The 16,762-nt window shown below is 46.1% G+C and overlaps 1 long non-coding RNA gene across 2 annotated transcripts; it reads left to right on the forward strand.

The window, feature by feature from the left end:
- Positions 1 to 10,149: 10,149 nt before the first annotated feature.
- LOC308669380 lies at positions 10,150 to 15,098 on the forward strand. 2 transcript variants are annotated; one of them, XR_014026742.1, is made up of 4 exons: positions 10,150 to 11,110; positions 11,198 to 11,867; positions 12,433 to 12,558; positions 14,026 to 15,098. It is a non-coding gene; the product is annotated as an uncharacterized lncRNA (long non-coding RNA). The 2 variants fall into 2 exon arrangements; XR_014026741.1 differs by having other exon boundaries at positions 10,150 to 11,867.
- Positions 15,099 to 16,762: the final 1,664 nt, after the last annotated feature.

Genomic DNA, 16,762 nt, shown 5'->3' on the forward strand with positions numbered 1-16,762 from the left:
CAGAGTTCTGTGGACTGGGACTCCAGTATTCCATCAGGATCTGGCTGCTTCCCACCATTCCTCAACCAGCCCAACAGCCTCAACACTTCCAGATTCCCCTCAAGCCCATATCCTATCAACCTTCCCAACAGCATCAACTTTGCAAACTCTTAGACACCTACTCCCATCACCCATATGACTCCACAGCTGGGGGGTCATTTCTATTCCACCCCACCCTGCTCATCTCCCAATTCAGCCTTGAGTCTCCATGCAGCCTTGGACCTGCAAGAAACTTTGGGTATGATTCCGGCACCAGTTGGCAATGGACAGGTACCCCAGCCTGGTTTTTATGGGAATGAAGAGGGAAGCTGGGAAAAATGGAGGTAACTGGTCTTGTGGGGGCAGATCAGTCTCTGAATTTCTCTGTTCCCACTTTCCTGCTTATTTATTCATCGGAGCACTTGGGGTTAAGGGGATACCTATTTTAAAAGACCTTAAAGGGATGTGTATCTGAAACTGCTTCTCACTGCCCCCTGGGGAGAAAGACAGAGTAACATGGAAGTGGATCCTCCCACATCACAAAACAGCCTCTGGGTTGGATCCATTCTTCCAGTCCTGTAGAGCTCTCTGAAGCTCTGGATCTCCAACACAACATCAGGATCTGGACTGATTCTCGCCTTTCCCCAACAGCCCCCATCTTCTGCAGAAGGGTGGACTTCTCCTCCCTCTGAGCAGAGCCTCTTTTGGGGTGATTCAATGCCCCCCCCAGGGAGAAACACAAGACTCCTATGGCACCCAAGAAGGATTTCAATCTCTGGGAGACAGCCATTGAGTGGATCACAAAACAGCCTCTCCGCTGGATCCACTGTCCCAATCCTGCAGAGTTCTGTGTACTGGGACTCCAGTATTCCATCAGGATCTGGCTGGTTTCCACCATTCCTCAACCAGCCTGACAAAAAAAAAACAACCAGCCTGCAGGTTGGATCCACTGTCCCAGTCCTGCAGAAAGGGACAATTTGCAATAAAACTGTGTTCTCCAGCTGTGGTTGTCCGTGTTCCCTTATTGCTAGAAGGAGGCCAAGTTGAAAACGGATTTCACTTTAAAATAAAAACCTGCCGCTGGCATGCATTGTGAAGGATAGTGGTATTTTTCTGCCAGTTATGAGAAGTCCACCCTAGGGGTGGGGTGGGCTCAGAAAACTGGCCCATTCCACAGAGGAAATAAATCTGGAGAGACTACAGAGATATATGGGGGTAGAGATAAAGATGCGAGAGAGCCCCCCCCCCCCAACGAGAAGCACAAAACCTAGATATAAGTAAAATCAAGGGAGAAGAATGTAGGATCTTGTCCCTGAATATTACTGGGTTAAACTCACCAATGAAAAGACGGAATTTTTTTAATAAACTTATATGTCAAAAACTAGATTTAATTGCAATTCAGGAAGTTCATATAAAGGGAACAACAAAAATATCTGTTAGATCAACCAAAACTAGGGAATCTATTTGTCTCATTAGATCGACAAAAAAAAAAAGAGTGGGGTGGCATTATATATGAATGAGAAATTGGTAGCTAAACAAATTTATAATGACAGAGAGGGTGGAATATTGATAGAAATAAACAATATTGATAGAAATAAACAATATTGATAGAAATAAACATTAGGAAGGCGGTGATCGTAGAAATATATGCCCCGAATGGAAATCAAGAACAGTTTTTTTTATTATATTTTTGTTTGTTATTGTTTTTAATAATTTGAATGTATCTATGTTAAAGGGGAGTTAAAGCACATTACGAATTTGGTTAATTTTATAATGGATAATTTTAGTTAGAATATGATTATTATATCTATAACCCTGTATTCAGCTCTGGGAAGTGGGGGGGAAGGGGGGTGGTTTGGGGTGGGGGGTTTTTGGGGATATGTATTGTAAAAATTTTTTTGTAAAACTGTTTAATAACAAAAAAAGAACAGTTTTTTAAAGCATTACATAATAAGATATGTAGTATAGACTATGATGAGATTTGTCTGTCAGGAGATTTTAATGCCATTTTAGACAACAATTTGGACTATAAGGGTAATAAGACCAGGAAAAGAAAAAGAAGAATATTACTGAGATCCTTTTTTAAATTGGCCAAAGATCTAAACATCCAGGATATATGGAGGGAAAGGAACCGCGAGGCTACATAGTATACATATACTATTCTAACCGACATAGTTGGTGGTCCAGGATTGACATGGTGTGGACGTCAAAGGAAATTAATTCTGAGGTCGAAGAGGTGTGTATAGAGACAAGCACCTGGGCAGACCACAACCCTATGAAATTGAGTTGGAAAGGCCCCCCAAAAAACACCTAGATGGACTATACAAAGATCAATTTTAAAAGAAGACCACTTTAGGTTAAAGATGGAGAGAGAATTAGATTTCTTCTTTAAGGAAAACAAAGCTGAAGACACCAAAACACAACAAGAGAAAAGGTTAGAAGGGGAATATAAAAGATTAGAAACAGTATTCCAACAGGAACCACAAAAAAAGAATGTCAAACAATTAATGGATTCAATTAAACGTAAACTTAATATTTTAGACAAAGAGAAATTTGCACAACAGATGAGAGGGATAAAACAGAACTTCTTTGAAAACACAAACAAACACATCGTGTCCAATGTTTTAAACAATAAAATTTGATTATTATTTTTTTTTTTTAAAAGAAAACTGGCCCATTCCAAAACCGAGCAGATGACGCTGCGGGAACATGGCCTAGAGGCGTGGATCCTGCCCGAGGCCAAGTTCAAGGCCTAGTTACATTCTTATTTCTCCCCTTAGGAGAAAGAGGCGAGTAGAGGAAGCCCACCAGTTACACCGAGGTTCAAACAGCCTCACTGAGACTTTCCAAGAGGACCCCCTACCCCGGGTAAGAGGCCCATGAGGGCCAGGCACGCCATATTGGCATCCCCAAGACCCGAATACACCACCACGTAAGGCCCACCTCTCCTCCCGCCAATTGGGGCAAGGGGTGGGGGGGGGTGAAGGAAGGGAAAGCAACCAAGGTGAACAATAAGAGCTGTCTTTCTCCTAACTCTTTTTTCACGTCTGTTTTCCAGAATGGAAGAGCCAGGAAACTTAAACCTGTCAGTGAGAAAGAGAGGACAAACAACTGGCAGTTGGCAATGGACAGGTAGCCCAGCCTGGTTTTTATGGGAATGAAGAGGGAAGCTGGGAAAAATGGAGGTAACTGGTCTTGTGGGGTGGATCAGTCTCTGAATTTCTCTGTTCCCACTTTCCTGCTTATTTATTCATCGGAGCACTTGGGGTTAAGGGGATACCTATTTTAAAAGACCTTAAAGGGATGTGTATCTGAAACTGCTTCTCACTGCCCCCTGGGGAGAAAGACAGAGTAACATGGAAGTGGATCCTCCCACATCACAAAACAGCCTCTGGGTTGGATCCATTATTCCAGTCCTGCAGAGCTCTCTGAAGCTCTGGATCTCCAACACAACATTAGGATCTGGACTGGTTCCTGCCTTTCCCCAACAGCCCCATCTTCAGCAGAAGGGTGGACTTCTCCTCCCTCTGAGCAAAGCCTCTTTTGGGGTGATTCAATGCCCCCCCAGGGAGAAACACAAGACTCCTAAGGCACCCAGGAAGGATTTCAATCTCTGGGAGACAGCCAATGAGTGGATCACAAAACAGCCCCATCTTCAGCAGAAGGGTGGACTTCCCCTCCCTCTGGGGTGATTCAATTCCCCCCCCCACGGAGAAACAAGAGGCTCCTAAGGCACCCAAGAAGGATTTCAATCTCTGAGAGACAGCCAATGAGTGGATCCCTCCACATCACAAAACAGCCTCTCTGCTGGATCCACTGTCCCAATCCTGCAGAGTTCTGTGGACTGGGACTCCAGTATACCATCAGGATCTGGCTGGTTCCCACCATTCCTCAACCAGCCCGACCAAAAAAAAAAAACCAGCCTCCAGGTCGAATCAACTATAAAAGTTCTACAGAAAGGGGCAATTTGCAATAAAACTGACTCCTAAGGCACCCAAGAAGGATTTCAATCTCTGGGAGACAGCCAATGAGTGGATCACAAAACAGCCTCTCCACTGGATCCACTGTCCCAATCCTGCAGAGTTCTGTGTACTGGGACTCCAGTATACCATCCGGATCTGGCTGGTTCCCACCATTCCTCAACCAGCCCAACAGTTTCAACAGCTCCAGATTCCCCTCAGGCCTGTATCTTATGGCTTGTATCAACCTTCCCAACAGCATCACCTTCGCAAACTCCTAGACACCTACTCCTATTGCCCGTACCACCAACAGCAGACTCCACAGCTGGGGGGGCATTTCTATTCCACCCCACCCTGCTCATCTCCTGCTTCAGCCTTGAGTCTCCATGGAGCCTTGGACCTGCAAGGACCTTTGGGTCCGATTCCGGCACCAGTTGGCAATGGACAGGTACCCCAGCCTGGTTTTTATGGGAATGAAGAGGGAAGCTGGGAAAAATGGAGGTAACTGGTCTTGTGGGGGCAGATCAGTCTCCGAATTTCTCTGTTCCCACTTTCCTGCTTATTTATTCATCGGAGCACTTGGGGTTAAGGGGATACCTATTTTAAAAGACCTTAAAGGAATGTGTATCTGAAACTGCTTCTCACTGCCCCCTGGGGAGAAAGACAGAGTAACATGGAAGTGGATCCTCCCACATCACAAAACAGCCTCTGGGTTGGATCCATTATTCCAGTCCTGCAGAGCTCTCTGAAGCTCTGGATCTCCAACACAACATCAGGATCTGGACTGGTTCCTGCCTTTCCCCAACAGCCCCATCTTCTGCAGAAGGGTGGACTTCTCCTCCCTCTGAGCAGAGCCTCTTTTGGGGTGATTCAATGCCCCCCAGGGAGAAACACAAGACTCTTAAGGCACCCAAGAAGAAAGTGATATTTTGACAGACAGCCAAGGAGTGGATCCCCCCACATCACAAAACAGCCTCTCCGTTGGATCCACTGTCCCAATCCTGCAGTTCTGTGGACTGGGACTCCAGTATTCCATCAGGATCTGGCTGGTTTCCACCATTCCTCAACCAGCCCAAAAGTTTCAACACCTCCCGATTCCCCTCAAGCCTGTATCTTATGGCTTGTATCAACCTTCCCAACAGGCTCCTTAGATACCCCAAACATTTCAGCCTTTGGAAGAGAGCCAAGAAGGGGATCCTCCCGCATCACAAAACAGCTTCTGCTTATTTATTCATCGAGCACTTGGGGTTAAGGGGATACCTATTTTAAAAGACCTTAAAGGGATGTGTATCTGAAACTGCTTCTCACTGCCCCCTGGGGAGAAAGACAGATTAACATGGAAGTGGATCCTCCCACATCACAAAACAGCCTCTGGGTTGGATCCATTCTTCCAGTCCTGCAGAGCTCTCTGAAGCTCTGGATCTCCAACACAACATCAGGATCTGGACTGATTCTCACTTTTCCCCAAGAGCCCCCATCTTCTGCAGAAGGGTGGACTTCTCCTCCCTCTGAGCAGAGCCTCTTTTGGGGTGATTTAAGGCCCCCCCAGGGAGAAACACAAGACTCCTAAGGCACCCAAGAAGGATTTCAATCTCTGGGAGACAGCTAATGAGTGGATCCCTCCACATCACAAAACAGCCTCTCAGTTGTATCCACTGTCCCAATCCTGCAGAGTTCTGTGGACTGGGACTCCAGTATACCATCAGGATCCCACTTTTCCCAATCAAGCCAACAGACCCATCTCCCACAGAATCTTCTACAGATCTACTCCGGTGACCCGTACCAACAGCAGCAGACTTCTCAAGATCCACAACTGGGGGAAATCAGATCAGATCTCCACTACCCCCACATCATTTATCTCCTGATCCTGCCATGGAGTTCCATGGAGCACCGGGTTTGGTAGGACCTTGGGAAAGCCCTCTTTAAGAGTAGAGAATTGGGAGGAAGGGTGTGTGTGTGTGGTGTGTGTGTGTGTGTTGATCTCAGCTTCTTCTGAGCTTAGGAGATGAGAACTTGGAGCTATTTTTTCTTTCAGGTCTGGCCTTGTTCTCCATATCCTGGATTGGATAAGAGGGACGGAGCTCAGCTGCCTTAGGCTGCTTTGAAAAAGTGGGGTCTGACCCCACCCCCCAAGCCCCACAGCTACCTAGGAGGCTTTCCTTGTATTCTCCTAGGAAGTAGTTTCTCCCCAGCTTGCCTGACTTTTGCTTTCCCCAACTGGAGGTTAGTTCATTCTTTTGGTTAATCCACAAATAAAAATGTCTCCGCTCTGGGATGCGAGTCTGAAGCCCTTCAAGGGAACTTAGGCATCTGCTGGGTGGGTCGTCAAGCAACCTTGGCTTTCAAGATGCTCCCTGCTCGGCACCATCTGGGGCAGGGGGGGGGGAGAGGCACAAGGTGCTTCAGCTTTTAGTTAAGGAGGAGGAGGAAAGGGAAACATAGTGGGTCAACCCCAGTGGGTTAATTTTTGCTTCCGTAGAGACGACGCCCCAGTGGATAAATTCTTGCATTGTGCGTAGGTCTAAGTCCCCAAAGGGGGGGGCTGTTTAATTTTACACACTGTCAATAAAGGTCCATTCATTATGACTATTATTTGAGTCTCTCCTTTTACCCATTGAGCGGGCTTGGGCTACAGCTTTTTTCTCTTCTGTCCCTTGGAGTAATTTCTTTATTACCTTTGTATCCCATCCCTCACGCTAAGGAGTGACTCGAGACCCCTAGGAAAGCAGTTTCTTTGCACCTGTGCGTTTAAGAAACCTGCCTGCTAGGTTTTCCTGCAAAGAGAGAACTCGTCCTGGGCTGTACCTTAGTTAATTCGATGGCCTTGGCTGTTTTTAAGGCTTTCTGGTTGCCCCAGGTTTTTATTACATCCAGGTTAGTGAGTTCCAAAACCCCCACAGACCCAAGATAACCCCTCCCGGCCTCTAGGCAACCCAACCACAAGTACTCACTGTTTACTATAACACCCTCTCCCAGTTCTACTACAACTCCTGCCATTACTAATCTTTGCAAGTCCTACTTCTGGAGAAAAAAGTATTTCTTCTGTTTGCCTTAGGTTGCACCAAGGCTGTTTTAGCTGCCCAAACTAACTCACTTCCCCCCACCAAGAACAGACCAGGACAAACACACACACCTCTCCCTCTCTGCTCCGGCTTTTATAGCCACATCTTGCTGGGCTGGCTAGGGAGGGGGCTTAAAGGGAAGGGGTGGAGCAGCCCAGCTGCTGGCTATTTTGCAGGCGGGCTGTCTGCTCAGTAGCGCAAGAACTCTTCGTTCTTTCTAGAAATTGGGGTGTGAGTTACAGGGAAGGTTAGTAGTTTTACCTTTTCAGAGGGCTACAAACTGCTGGCTTTGGGAATTTGTGAAACTGGGGCAAAGCCTCCAGAATTTTGCCTCTTGGGTTAGATGAATGGCTTATATATATATGTTAAGAATTTGTCAAGGCTTTTTTTTTAATGCACCTTGCTAATTAACTCTTTCTTTCCTGCTTTGGCCTGACTCAAGGCTTATCCACAGGATATAGTCAACTTATGACAGCTCATTATTTGTGTAAATTTATATATATATGTATGTATATATGTTGCCGGCACTGGGTGAATGTATAGAAGGCCTAGGAAATCTACAGAACGCGGAATGTTTTTAGGCAAATAATGAAATGTTTCTGCTATTTTAATGGGCTGCATACTTCCCCTAGGCACGGTGGATAATTCCCAGGCATTATAAGAACTATTTAGGCAAAGAATGAAAAGAGGGGTCGTGAGAAGAGTTAGGGTAGCCCTTTATTGGGAAGACCTGTAGGAAAATGAAAGAAGAAACTCAAAATAAAGTACACATTCTTACAAAAGAGAGAAAGAGAAACAGAAAGAAAAAGAGAAAGAGAGAAAAAGAGAGAGAGAGACAGAGAGAGAGAGAGAAAGAGAAAGAAAAGTATTGACCTACTCATTGTGAGAAAGAAGACTAGAATAGCATTTTAGGAGGAGTATTTTATTCACAAAGGACAATATTTGTAGTTTAGGGTTAACCTGAGGGGTCCTTGGTGCTCTCTGAGCTGGCTTGTTTTCCTGCAGATGTTTCGTTACCCAACTAGGTAACATGTAGTCGTGGAGTATTTTATATTTGCCAGTTTGCCTTTTGGCATTGCTTAGAACGGCTAGGAAATGTGGGAAATATTAAGTATTTCATACTTTGGCATCCCATTTTTTTTGCCATCCTATCGATTTTCTAAACTCTATAAAATGCCTAATTTCACACATTGATGGTATTATATATATGTATATATATTCAACTGAGTTCTGTTTAAATAGAAAGAGGGAGAGAGTGAGGGAGAGAGAAAGAAGGAGGGAGGGAGGAGAAAGAGAGACAGAGAAGAGAAAAGAGGGAGACAGAGAGACACAGAGAGGGAGAGAAAGAGGGAGAGGGAGAGAGAGGGAGAGAGAAAGAGAGGGAGAGACACACAGAGAGGGAGAGAAAAAGAGAAAAGAAAGAGGGAGGGAGAGAGATTTGGTGTATGTGGTATTTTTTGTTGTAGCCTCCTTAGAATTAGGCTGGGCTATAAATATCTAAGATTCAGTCGAATCTAATTGAATCCAACATCCATACTGGGGTAGGAACTTGAATTAGGGCTAACCTAAATGAGTTAAGATTTAGATGGAAACTAATCAAGGAGAGAAGCAACCTGGAACCAAGGAGAAATTTCTTGACAGTGAGAATAATTAAAGCAGTGGAACAGCCTGCCTCCAGAAGCTGTGGATGCTCCATCCCTGGAGGCTATTAAGAACAGATTAGATGGCCACTTGTCTGAAGTGATATAGGGTCCCTTGCTTGAGCAGGAGGTTGGACTAGATGACCCCCCAAGGTCCCCTTTCAACACCGTTGTTCCGCATTTAAAGCAACTTTAATAGTACAGGTATCGCAAAAAGCAGGAAAAGACAAACATCGGCTACTTCTCTTCCTTGTTAGGTTCCTGGTTAAGATTTTTCTTCTTGTTGTTGTTGTTGGTTGCAACACCTGCACAACGCAGCATTGTTTCCAGTCCATAGTAGGATCCCAATCGCGATGGAGAAAAATAGGTCCTTCCTCCCCCCCCCGCCCCACCAGGTGTGTGTTCACAAATAAATTTGTAAGCCCCCCCCCCCCCATCACACACACAGCCTAGGGCAGGGGTAGGCAACCTCGGTTCTTTTATGACTCGTGGACTTCAACTCCCAGAATTCCTGAGTCAGCAAAGCTGACTCAGGAATTCTGGGAGTTGAAGTCCATCAAGAGCCGAGGTTGCCTACCCCTGGCCTGGGGGGGGCTTCAAGGAAGCGTTTAAAAGTGTACAGAATGCATTAATTGCAAACACGAGTCAGAAGGTCCTCTCGTTACGTGTTGTCAAGTCAACCTTTGTGGCGATTGTGGTGCTCTCTGAGCTTGACTGCTTTCCTTTGCAGACGCTTCATTACCCAAATTAGATAACAGCTTCAGTGGGCGGGGCTAGGTATTGGGTTCGCTCAGAGACAACCCCCTCACCCAATCCCATGCGAACTCCTTACTGATGACGTTCCGCGGGGGGGGCGGGGCGCAACAGGCCTCCATTCGGCGTTGGTGGTCGCGCCTGCGCAGCTGCGCAGGCTGAGTGGTCCTGCCGACGCTCAGCTGGCCTCGCACGCCTCTGCTGCTTGCCAGCTGGTAGCTGAGCATGCGCAGATGGAGGTGCCGGCCGGGGATGCCGTTCTCCAGCTGGGCTCGTGGGTTTCACCTACTGGTATTATTATTATTATTATTATTATTATTATTATTATTATTATTATTATTATTATTATTATTATTATGCACATTGATTTGTGCTTCTTAAATTGTAAGCTGCCCTGAGTCTTCGGAGAAGGGCGGGATGATGATGATGATGATGATTATATTAAGTTGGAAGGGACCTTGGAGGTCATCTAATCCAACCCCCTGCTCAGGCAGGAAACCCTATACCAGGGGTAGGCAACCTCGGCTCTTTTATGACTCGTGGACTTCAATTCCAGCCGGCTCAGGAATTCTGGGAGTTGAAGTCCACGAGTCATAAATCCCTGCCCTATACTGTACCATTTCAGACCAATGGCTGGCCAGTCTCTTCTTAAAAACTTCCAGTGTTGGAGCATTCACCACTTCTGGAGGCAGGTGGTTCCACTGGTTAATCGTTGGACAGTCATCGACCTATTTTCCAAGCAGGCGCATTTTGTGCCATGCAAGGGTTTACCATCAGCCCGGCGGTTGGCCTGGATGTTTATCACCCATGTCTACCGTTTGCATGGAGTGCCCCGGCATATCATCTCTGACCGAGGGGTGCAATTTACGGCCCGGTTCTGGAGGGAGTTTGTCCAGTTCATAGGTTCCTCCCAGGGTCTTAGTTTGGCATACCATCCTTGCACCAACAGAGCGGCGGAGCGAGCGAACGCTGTGGTGGAGCGATACCTACGGTGCTATGTGACGTACCAACAATCCAGTTGGGTGGACCCTTTTAGCATTCGCCGAAGTGGCTCATAACAACATGGTCCATAGTAGCACAGGGCTCTTCCCTTTCAGGGTGGTGTCAGGTCATGGTTTTGTTCCCATCCCTGAGTATGACCAGGGGAAGCCTCTCCCTTGTCAGCCCAGGGAGTGGATGGATCAACTGGAGGAGGTGTGGGGAGCAGTGAAAAAAGCACTGGAGAAAGCCGCAGTGACAAATAAAGAGCAGGCAGACAGGAAACGGAGACCTTTCGAACCCCCTAAGGTGGGGGACCTAGTATACTTGTCTACCAAGTATTTATGAGTCCAGGCGCTGTGTAAGAAACTTGGTCCCAAGTTCCTAGGGCCTTTCCAGATAATACAAGTGATCAACCCTGTGACGGTGTGGCTCCGGCTGCCGACGTTCCTGGGTAAGATCCACCCGGTTTTCCACAGTAGTCTGCTGAAGACCACCAAAGTAACACCTCGTGGGTTGGGGGAAGGGGCCCCTGGACCTGTTCATGGTGACCACTTCGAGGTACAGGAAGTTCTCGACTCGAGGGCGAGGAGGGGAAGAACACAGTACCTAATCTTGTGGAAGGGTTATCCCTTAACAGAAGCCTCATGGGTGGCTGAGGTGGACGTCCATGCGCCCCGTCTCGTCCGTGCATTCCACCGCAAGTATCTGGGGAAGCCGGGTGAGAGACGGGCGGAGCCTTTGGGTCGGGTTGGTGGTTGCTCAGATGTTGTCTCTTGTCTTCCAGGTGGAGCCCTGGTAGGGGGAGCCGCCTGTTGAGCCCTGTGAGCCCGACACTCCATGGGGGGGCAATCACCCATGACGTCCCTGTGCCTGCAGCTGACCTACCTCCGGGCGCTTTGGGCCCCGCTCCAGGAATGCCATCTCGTCAAGCCTCAGGTTCTTCCGGACTCGTTCCTCCAGCAACAGGCCTCCATCCGGCGTTGGTGGTCACGCCTGCACAGCTGTGCAGACTGGCTGGGCCTGCTGACGCTCAGCTGGCCTCCCCGGCCTCTACTGCTTGCCAGCTGGTAGCTGAACATGCGCAGGTGGAGGTGCCGGCCGGGGATGCCGTTTTCCAGCTGGTTTCACCTACTGGTCAGCCGATAACGGACATGCTGGTGGCTGCGGCTCCACGAATGAACCTGCAAGCCGGACTACCAGTGACTGGGGCCTTGGCTGCTGCTGTGTTGCTCTCTTTAGGTTTGTATTTTCTTCAAAAGGTTGAAGTGCCGAACATGCTGGTGGCCGCGGCTCCACGAACGAACTTGCAAGCCGGACTACCAGTGACTGGGGCCTTGGCTGCTGCTGTGTTGCTCTCTTTGCCCTTCGCTTAAAGGGATGAAGTGCCGGACATGCTGGTGGCTGCGGCTCCGCGAACGAACCTGGAAGCCGGACTACTAGTGACTGGGGCTTTGGTAGGTGGTGGGACCCAGGGAGTTTTGGGATGTGGGGGGGGGTGTCCCTCGGGGTGGGGGGGGTGCCCGGTTTGGCAGGCTACGATGGGGATGGGTGTTTGGGAATAAGGGCAGGGGTTACCTGGGGTGCTTACCTGGTCAGGAACAGCATACAGGAGAGGGAGGGTGGAGAAACGCACACGCGCGAGCATGCAAACGGAACAAAAAGGGAGGGGTAAAATATATACACATGTGGACAGATGTTGGTTTGTGAAGGGGGCGGGGTTTCTGTACCTGTGGGCTACATATGTGCGTTGGAAGCATATTGCTGCCAACGCTGACTTTATCTCTGTTTGGAGCTGAATAAAAAGCCTTCTTTGAGTTGTCCCCCATTCCCGCTGGTGGTTGTGAGTATATGCCTAATCGCGGACGGGCCTTGACAGTTACCTAGTTGGGTACTGAAATATTTGCTACCGGCTCAGCTCAGAGGGCACCAGATGTTCTCCTTGACTTCTTGTGGCACTTAAACTGCTTTTCTAACCCCATAAAGTCGAGCTTGTTTTTCTTTCCATCCATCTTTTTCCAGGTTTGGTTTCAGAATAGAAGAGCAAGAAAACCTAAACTTATCCGCCATGGAGAAAATGGCCGGCAGGAGAAAGTCTCTTCTCTCATTTATTTATATAAATGTTTTATTGATTTTCTAGTGTTACGTGTAAGTATTTAAAAAAGCAACGTGGTGGCTGAGTTAATTGATAATACAATGACACCCAAATATCTTTAGTGTAAGTCTCAAGCTACTACATTATTTTTTTTTATTTATTTATTTTAATTCTATTTATATCCCGCCCTTCTCCGAAGACTCAGGGCGGCTTACAAGCTTAGCAGTAGCCTTCATTCTATGTATATGCCTGCTTATTAGTGTTCTGAACCAGCCCTCTTCTAGCAAACCCCTATTCAAAAAGAAGAGACTGGAGAGCGTCCAAGGCTAAAAGGCTTCTGCCAAGATTTAATTACGCAGTTAACAAAAACACTAGAGCTTGTCTTCTCAAGCGGAAAAGTTGCTTTCAGCAACCAGCCCCTCCCCAAACACTCCTTTTATAGAGAGCTCAGGGCGTGGTCTCCCTGTGCCTCCTCCCGAGGAGTCCCATAACCTTTCTTTGTTTGTTCCTGCTCGACTGCCTCCTGCGTCGGGCGTCCTTGAACAGGGCCAGCTGTGGATCATCTTCCTCCGCACTCTCGGGCTCACGCAGCTGAGAAGAGGTCCCCGGCTGAGGGCTCTGCAAAGCCTCCGAACCATCATCAGCCGGTTCGTTTCCCTCCTCCCCCTCGTCTGAGTCATCCGATACATCGGACCCGGCTGTCGGACCCACAGGCTGGCCCTGAGTCACAACAATTAGGGCTTTCACACACACCCCAAGCGGCATTATTACAAAGTCAGCTTAATTGCCCCCAACAATCTGGGTCCTCATTTTACGTACCTCGGAAGGATGGAAGGCTGAGTCAACCTTGAGCCTGGTGGGACTCGAACCTGCACTAATTGCAGGCAGCTGGTGTTACTTAAGGAGGCATTAGCCCACTGCTCCACCAAGGCTCCATTGAATATTTCCCCTCTTTCCCCCTTAATATTTACTGTCTCTATATATTCACGATGGACAGTATTTAATATTTATTTGTTATATGTATATGTAGGGGTGTGGGTCTATACATATGTTGTATATAGTACGTTTTAGGCGTGTGTCACGTATGGGTTTCACTTTGAGAGCGGGCAGCTGAATTTCATTTTTGAGGGGTGCCGTTGTGCCCACAGTGAAAATGACAATAAAGGTTATCTTATCTTAAAAATGACATTCTTACACTGATCGATAATTTTTGGCTTCTGCCTATTCTTGTGATTTTAACATTCAACCTTTTATAGACAGTCAATGCCCTAATTAGTTTCCCCCAATTTTTTTAGTTTCCCATTAATATTTAACGTTAACATTTAATATTTATAATTTCCAAGTTTCAAGTAACCGAAGTTCCCTTTAATCAGGATTCATCACAAAGTCTAATATTCAGAAGACCCATCTTATCTGTTTGAATGTATTCTATTTCTCACCATCTCACCTCAACTAACTGATAGTACAGTATAACACCCTTATTTTCTATTAATTCTGTCCATCTGGACTTCTCGGCGCAGGCCAGCGGAGAATCATTGGACACCTCTGCAAGCATTCCAACGTCTGAGAAGAAGCCAAAGAAGCAAATCCTTCCACACCACAAAACAGCATCTCTGTTGGATCCACTTGCCCCAGTTCACAAGCTGTGTGGACTGGGACTCCAGATCCCCCTCTGGATCTGGATTGGCTCCCACCTTTCCTCAACGGATCCAACGCTACCATCGCCTGTGACCCATATCATCATCAACAGACTTCTCAAAACCCACAACTGTTCTGCCACAACTTGCTCATGTTCCGTTCCAGCTGAGGACCTCCACAGAGCACTGGACTTTTGGCCCTGACTCCGGGCGCATCTAACAATGGGCAAACGTGCCAGGAGACTTTGTACAGTAACACTCTGGATTCTACTCAGATTGCACAAATTTTCCACCTTTTACTAAAGATCCCAACGGAGAAAGAACATTTCTGAGTTGTGCTGTAATTTTTCGAGGCCCAGCTTAGGTGAGATCTTCACCCACCATCCTGATTTTTCCCAAAGGGTCTGAAGACCTGGCCCTGCCAGTTGGCCTGGGACCCCAACGGGGGTGCATGCATCGCTCTGGAGGTCATTAACAGATTAAGACGAGACCACCTCCCACCCCCACCCCACCCCCGGTGTGCATCTTGCTCCCTTCTTCCCCATCTTTTAATTGTGATGTTAATTGTAATGTGCTTCTGTTCAATTTTAGGTTCCTGGATAAGTTTTTTTGTTGTTGTTGGTTGCAACACCTATAGAACAGAGTTTTTTCCCCCCAGCCCTTAGTGGAATCCCAATCACAATGGAGAAAAATTACCTGTGCCATCCGTCTGGTAAACTCCAAGATTTGTTTCTCACACCATGTATATGTATGCATCCCAACTTGACTGTGTTGTTTCTCTGGGTCATATATGTTTTATGTGGGTATTATTATTATTATTATCATTATTATTATTATTAAATTTTGGTCATGTTTATGCAGTGTACATTGGAGGTGGTTACGCTTTGAGAGCTGTATGTATTTTAATGTATTAATGTATATTTAAAGTGGCAATAAAGCTTTTCTATTATATTGTATTCTAATCTGCATTCCATTCTGTCCTATTCCATATTTCCTGTCCTGTCCTGTCCTGTCCTGTCCTGTCCTACTCTACTCTACTCTACTCTACTCTACTCTATTCCTTATTTCTATTCTATTGTATTCTATTCTACTCTACTCTACTGTACTCCTATCCTATATCCTATCCTATCCTAATCCCTATCCCTATCCCTATCGCCATCCCCATCTCTATCTCTATACTTTTCTATTTCTATTTCTATATCTATTTCTATTTCTATTTCTATTTCTATTTCTATTATTTCTATTTCTATTTCTATTTCTACTCTAGATATGGGCTCCCAACTTCTGGTCTTCCATAAGGCCTGACAATCTGGCACCCCAAATTTTGATGTCCAAATTAGAGTGTACAGTCTACTCTTTGCATGGATTGGGTGGCAGGCGTTGAATGTGAAAAGTTTTGGAAACCTCTGTTGCTCCCAGTAATAACCCAGGACCTACCACAAGTAGCTCTTGGACTTACGACAGCTTGTTTAGCGACTGTTACAGACTGTTACAACGGCACAGGAAAAAAGTGACTTGGGAAAGTCAACTGGGGTGGGGAGCCGGGTTCACTTAACAACCCGGTTACTAAGTTAACAATTGCAGCGATTTGCTTAATGACTGCAGACAGAAAGCTTGTAAGATGGGGCCGAGCTCAACCCCTGTCTCACTTAGGAACAGAAATTTGGGTTCAACTTTGGCTATAAGTCAAGGATTAATAACCAAAGAAATTTTGGTTCTTAAATTTAAGATGTTTGGAAATTATTAGAAAATAAGAATATCATATTGTGTTATTAATTAGTTGATGTACACGGTGAGAACTTAAATAGATAAGACATGTACCCTGCACACCAGATTTTGTGAGGAGCTATGATAAAGGGAATTGGAGTCATTTAAAACTTGGAAATGCTGAACCTTAAACGTTAAATTCAAATATCAATGGGAAAATTAAAATGAGGAAAAATTCACCAGGTCGTGGACTGTCTAAAAGATTAAAGGTTAAAATAATCAAGGTATACGTAAACTAAAAACTATTGTTAAGTGTTTTACATTTGATTGGTAGGATAAGAAGTGTGTTAATTTAAATATGAGACCGTACATATTAAGGGGAAAAGAGGAAATATTTACTGTAAGAGTTTGAGATTTGTAGGAATGAAATTGGTATGTAATTGAATGATTGCAATTCAGCCGCCAGGTTGCTTTTCAAAGATATAAATGTAAGGCTAGAAAATCAATAAAATTTCCAAAAAAAAGAGGCAGTCCTCATGCTAGGCAAGGTTGAACGGCCTTAATCCTCACTCATTACAAAGCAAACCAGCTTTTTCATAGGCCTGATATCATTGTGTTTGGCGGCTCCTGTTATCTTCCTCATACTGCATCCTCATCTCCCCCCCCCTTTCCTATCTGGTGATAAAAGGCATTATTTTCCCCAAATTTGTATGGTTAGTGAATTAACTGCCGCTGCTTCCCTTATCTTCGGCTGGCTATCTTTTTTATGGATGATAATGGGCAAAAGAAAAAGGCATCTCAAGAGTGGGGGGGAAAAAGTGAGATTCTGCCAGGAATTCTTGGGAGGGGGTGAAGATTTCTATCACATTCATTGGAAATCCTAGATTTAGGAACCAGGCATTGCAAAACGATG

Source organism: Vipera berus, assembly GCF_964194415.1.
Source record: "Vipera berus genome assembly, chromosome: 5".
In the NCBI taxonomy this organism is placed as follows: Eukaryota; Metazoa; Chordata; class Lepidosauria; order Squamata; family Viperidae; genus Vipera; species Vipera berus.